Source organism: Sus scrofa, chromosome 1, assembly GCF_000003025.6.
Source record: "Sus scrofa isolate TJ Tabasco breed Duroc chromosome 1, Sscrofa11.1, whole genome shotgun sequence".
In the NCBI taxonomy this organism is placed as follows: Eukaryota; Metazoa; Chordata; class Mammalia; order Artiodactyla; family Suidae; genus Sus; species Sus scrofa.
In genome coordinates, this window is record NC_010443.5 from 12,618,043 (window position 1) to 12,624,042 (window position 6,000).

A 6,000-nucleotide genomic window follows, 5' to 3' on the forward strand; every position below is an offset into this window, starting at 1 on the left:
TTTAGATAGGTAGTTCCTGTCATCTATTTTTGATAAGTGGGTTAACTACTCTTCCCATTTCCTCTTCTCAAAGAGTCTTTTCCTTTGACTCTTGTCCTAAAAATACACATGAATTTTTAAATAAGCTGCTCTCCAGCCAGTTTCGGTAAGAGAACTGTCTGTACTTTTGCAGGACTGCTGGATTGCTCCTGCTATCTGGGTCGGAAGTTGGAGAGGAAGGAGCCTGAGTCATGGTTAAATGTCTTATAGCGAGTTACCATTTTGTGTGTGTCTTATTGTACATAATGTGGCTTCTGGATGTATTATGTTTCCAGATCTTTTAGGTCTGAGCATGTCCTTTGCCTCAGTATGGGGGTCAGAGGAAGAGGAGGGGTTGGTTTAGAGTAGATGGTGGGTAATTTGGGCACAACACTTGCACCAGGGCTATTGTGTCTGCTCTCATCAGCTCAACATCCCAGAAAACTTCGTGTCTTCCTTTCAGATACAAACTGGTTCATAGAGGGTAACTTGCTTCTCCCGCCTCTCAAGCTAAGGTTTGGGCTGAATGTTGGTGCAGCACAAAAGAGCAGGTTGCTGGGGTGGTTTACTCCAACACATGGAGAGGACGTCCCCTCACCGCCCTGGGCATGAACGACTTCTCTGATTTCAGGTTCCTGAAAGAAAAAGTCATTTCTCAGCATCTGGGTATGAACATAACCCTACTTTCAAGGTAGGTGGATGAAGTTGGGTATGGATGCTTCTTCTTGGTGATCTTTCAAAAATGCCAAATCTAATCATCTGACTTCCTTGTTTGCAGTTTTCTGATGTCTCCCACTGGCCACTGAATAAAACAAACATTTCTTAAATAACATCCAGGTACCTTAAAATTTGGCTTTAGCCTGACTTAAAGCTTCATCTATCATTCAGCTCTCAAACCCTGTACCCCAGTCATAAACCATTCCCAGAAGGCAATACTTTATATTAATCAAAATCCCTTTGGCTTTTTCTTTAGACATTTACAAGCTGACTCTAAGATCATATGGGAACATAAAGAGCCAAGAATAGCAAAGCCAATCTTGAGGATGAAGGAAAAAGTTGGAGGCCTTATGTTGTTAGATAGTCAAGACTCATTGTAAGTTTACGGTATCTAAAATAGGCCCATGGACCAGATTGAATATAAACAGACTCATACATACAAGGCTACCTGAATTGTAGCTTAAGTACACTGCAAGGCGAGGGGGACTAGTCTTTTCAATCAGTGATGGTGTATCAATTGGATGTCCCTAAGAACACAACAGTGAATACTGTGCTCTGTTCAATTAATACAAATAAATAACTTTCAGAAGGATTATAGACTATGAAAGGTAAAGGCTTCTAGAAAAATATAGGAGACTATCTCCTTCATTTGGCACTAGGCAAAGATATCTTAAACAGGAGATAAAAAACCACCGTCCTTGATAAGTTGGACTATATTAAAATCTAGAACCTTCATGCATCCTAATATGCCTGTAAAAGAATAAAAAGTCAAGCTGTAGAGTGGGGAAAGATACTTCCACTACATCTATTGAACAAGATCTTACTGCCAGAGAATATAAAGAACTATAAGTCAGCATAAAATAACATACAGCCCAATAAAGAATAGGCAAAAATTTATACAGTCATTTCACAAAGGAGAATTTCCAAATGCCCATAAGGATATGATAAGATGCTAAACATAGAAAAGGGAACCCTCCTACACTGTTGGTGGGAATGTAAGTTAGTGTGACCACTCTGGAAAACAGCATGGAGGTTCCTCAGAAAATTAAAAATAGACTACCATATGATCCAGCAGTCTCATTCCTGGGCATATCCCTGGATGAAAGAATGATTCGAAAGGATTCATTCACCCCAGTACTCACTGAAGCACTGTTCACAATATCCAAGACTTGTGAACAACCTAGATGTCCATCAATAGATGAGTGGATTAAGAAAATGTGGTACATATACACAATGAAATACTACTCAGCCATAAAGAAGGGTAAAAGTCTCTTTGCAGCAACACAGATGCAGCTAGAAATTATCATACTAAGTGAAATAAGTCAGAAAGAGAAAGATAAATACCATATGATATCACTTGTATGTGGAATCTAACCTAGGGACACAAATGAGCCTATCTACAAAACAGAAACAGACCCATGGACATGGAGAACAGACTTGTAGCTGCCAAGGGGGAGGAAGGAGGAAGAGGGATGGACTAGGAGTTTGGGGTTACTAGATGCAAACAATTACATTTAGAATGGATAAACAATAAGGTCCTACTGTATCACACAGGGAATTATATCCAGTCTCCTGAGATAGACCATAATGGAAAAGAATATATTAAAAAAAGAACATATATATGTGTATAACTAAGCCCCTTTGCTATGCAACAGAAATTAGCACAACATTGTAAATAAAGTATATTCTCAAAAAATATGCTCAACATAATTACTATTAAAGGAAAGCAATTAAACCTATGGTTATATATCACTGTTTACCACCGAGATGGCTAAAATTGTTAAATTTTTCAATTTCAAATATTGGCAATGTTGGGTAGTTCTAGAACTCAAACATTACTAAAGGGAAAGTAAGTTTGTGAAGTTAATTTAGAAAACCATTTGGTATTCGTCTACCAAATAATTCCATCCTGGTACATGCCCAGGAGAAATGCACATATGTGTGTACCGGAAGAGGTGTATATACTATATAGTATTGTTTATCATAGCCTCAGACTTGAAACAACCCAACTACCCATCAATAGCTGAATGGACAAATAAATTGTGATGTATTCACACAAAGTGTGAAGGACCTTGGATGACATGCAGAGGGATTGGACTTTCATTATTAGGTAATGGGACACCATTCAGAGGTGCTGAGTAGGAGAACAGAATTGTGAATGAGAAAGTTGCATCTAGCAAAGCGATGCACAGAAGATACTTGCATGTATTGGGATTTGGACATAGGTTTTCCATTTCAAAAGGCTCATGATTACGACTCTTTTAACCATGTAATCTGAAGCTATCCAATGTTATTTTGAAATAGTTTTTTTCTTACCATAAAGTGTTTTCCCATCAAGATTGCTTCTACATTAAAAAAATCCTACTTAACTACTTAAAGTATGCTCTAAATTTCACTGTATTGAACGTCTTATTTCTTGTAAAGAATTCCATTGCTTAAGGTATCAAATTCATTTTTAAAAAGTGGACTAGAAGAAAATGTAGCTATGTTTATTTTCAAATAGGGACTTTATGGCAGAGGATTTTTTTCTCTTTGCCTCGTTTGGTTGGCAGTTCTAGCTGAAGGAGTCATGAAGTCAGGTTTAGGGACGCTTCACTCTAAAAGTAGAAATAATTCATGAAGAGAAAAAAAGCCCACTTCTTTCCTTCATTTGAAGTATTTATTCAGTATCAAAGTCATCTGTTAGTCTGATGATGTACGTTGGAACATTTATCTGGAGAGTATTCTTTTTAAACATATCAGTTGTAGTGTGAATGAGAAAGACAAGAAAAAAATCTAGATTTTTATTACTATCAGGTTTTCTTTATTGATCATGTATAGCATTATACATTACATGCAAGAAAATCACAATATAGCCCAAAATGTTTGTGTATTTTGACACAAGAGAAATGCAGTGCAAAAGTTTATGTTTTTACATACAAATATCTTAAACGGTCAAACAGGAATAATGTAAAATTCATTTGTGGACATGCTCACTGTCTGATGTATGAGCTGCACATGAGACCGCTGTATCTGATGGCTCATTCTTTTGAAAGCTGCTGTTGATCATCCTGTCCTACCTGGAACTGTGCACTTAGCGTGAAATGATAGCTTAGTCTTTACTGCAAGTGAACATATTTGCTTTTCAACACGGAAAACCACATGATGATGGGACTAACACACTCATTCAAGCCAAAATACAAACACAAAGCTAAAGAAAAACCACCAGACACCAAAGTGAAAAGGATGTTGTATGTATTTAAAACGTTGCTCTTTGTGTGTGAGTGCGATCAACAATGTATTTGTTTGTCCCTATTTTCCTGGCAGGGGCAGAGAGTTGAAATACGGATGCCAGGCAATACTTTTAGCCTATTGTGATGAAGGCAGTTGTACAGGAGAATCTGGAAAATACATACAGAAAGGACGTTGTGTTTGTTGTTAAATACATGGATATTATGCTGTGTTTCCAAAGACGTTGCTATGATTTCCTTTACTTGGATACGAAATCTGTAAAACATGAACAATTCTAGGCTTTCTTTTTATGTTACTTGTTGGCATTTCTACTTGTTCTTTAGATATTTAATTGCAGCAGGGAAGCTGAATGCATAGGCAGAACAGCAGATCTGTTTCTTTCCTTTTCACCTCCAATACTTTCAAGGAAAATGATCAATACTGCTCTTCTCAGATCTGAGTGGGAGCCACTTGAATGAGATCAATGCCCAGAGTTGATTGCTTATGCTAGGTTTGACTTTAAGCTATAGAAACAGGAAGTAACACTTTTGCTGCCGTTTCTATTGCTGGGAAGAAAAAAGCAGTTTGTAAGCAAGGATTATTTTAAAAAATATTTGAAGTCAACCACAGAGAATCTCATTTAATTAAACATATCCTTTATAATATTTTTTCCCAAGGAAATTATTATGGTTACTTTTATAAACTAAGTGTTTTTAGTTACCTGAATTTCAACTGAAATTAAAAGCATGCAGCAATCTTTTCTTTTCTAATGGAAACTATCTTTAGAAAGTGAAAATGTGTCAATAATGTTATGAAAAATGTAATAAGTGACAGAGCGCCTAATGTTTAGATTCATACATTTTTTTTCAGTTCCTCTATTTGCTACATTTGATAGAGTAGATTTTTGATTTCTTTTTTTCTTTTAAAGCTCCACTTGCAAAATGGTTTCTTTTTTTTCATTTAACGGAACAAAATGAAAATAAGGTACTTGTCATTTTAAGTTTCCGGAATTATGTTAGTAGATGAAAAGTTCAGAAAATGTGTTACCAAGGGAAAAATGAGTTAGTGGAAACTGGTATCTCTTAATTCCCCTTAGATTAATGGGAATTTATATGCCTATATAAATATATGGGTAAATTTATATCAATGTATATATTACCTTTATATATTTCATCTGTATTAAGATATATATTCTCACATAATGGGACATATAATGGAAATATGTGTATAAACACCAGTATTTCTAATTTAATTCTCATTAGATTAATGGGAATTTATACTCAGATATTCATAGAGCAGGAATTTTTATGGTGGGAGTATTAAATTATAAACTGCAGCATTGAATTTTATGGATTCAGGATTTATGATCATTCAAACTTTTCAACGAAATTGATGGTTTGGTTGGAGACAATAGCATAAAGTTCAAATTGAGGTTTAACAAGATAATGTGTTGTTGAAAGCATTTTCTAATTTTCACGTTAAGTTTATTTCCAGAGTATAAATATAAAAGAGTTTACAAGGAATTTATTGATTCTGAATTTTCAAATAAGGGGCTATGTTCTTGATAAACTTCATTTTATTGATTGCTTTCTATTTTGATTACAATTACCATATAATTTCCAAGGCTTCCTTTTGCTGTAGGGCATGTGTGTGTGTGTGTGTGTGTGTGTGTGTGTGTGTGTGTGTGTGTGTTGTGTTGGGGTGTGCGTGTGTGCCAGTGGTAGTTATTTTAAAGGATGCTGTATGATGTAAAGTACCTGATGGATAACAGAAACTTCATCTAAACTAGTTATTTAAAAATTACAGGATCTTCTCATCCTCAAATGCTGTAGAGTTATTTCCAGCAGTTGGGAAGTCACATGTTTATCAGGCCATGAACTAAATAAATATGTTTGAGAAAATGCCTAGAACTATTTTAAAAATGAATGTAGATTTTTTATTAGAAATAAAATACAATGTGAAAGTATGACTGATTTTTTTAGTGTTTTTTTGTTTGTTTGTTTGTTTTTTTGGGTTTTTTTTGCTGCACCTACCACATATGAAAGTTTCTGGGCC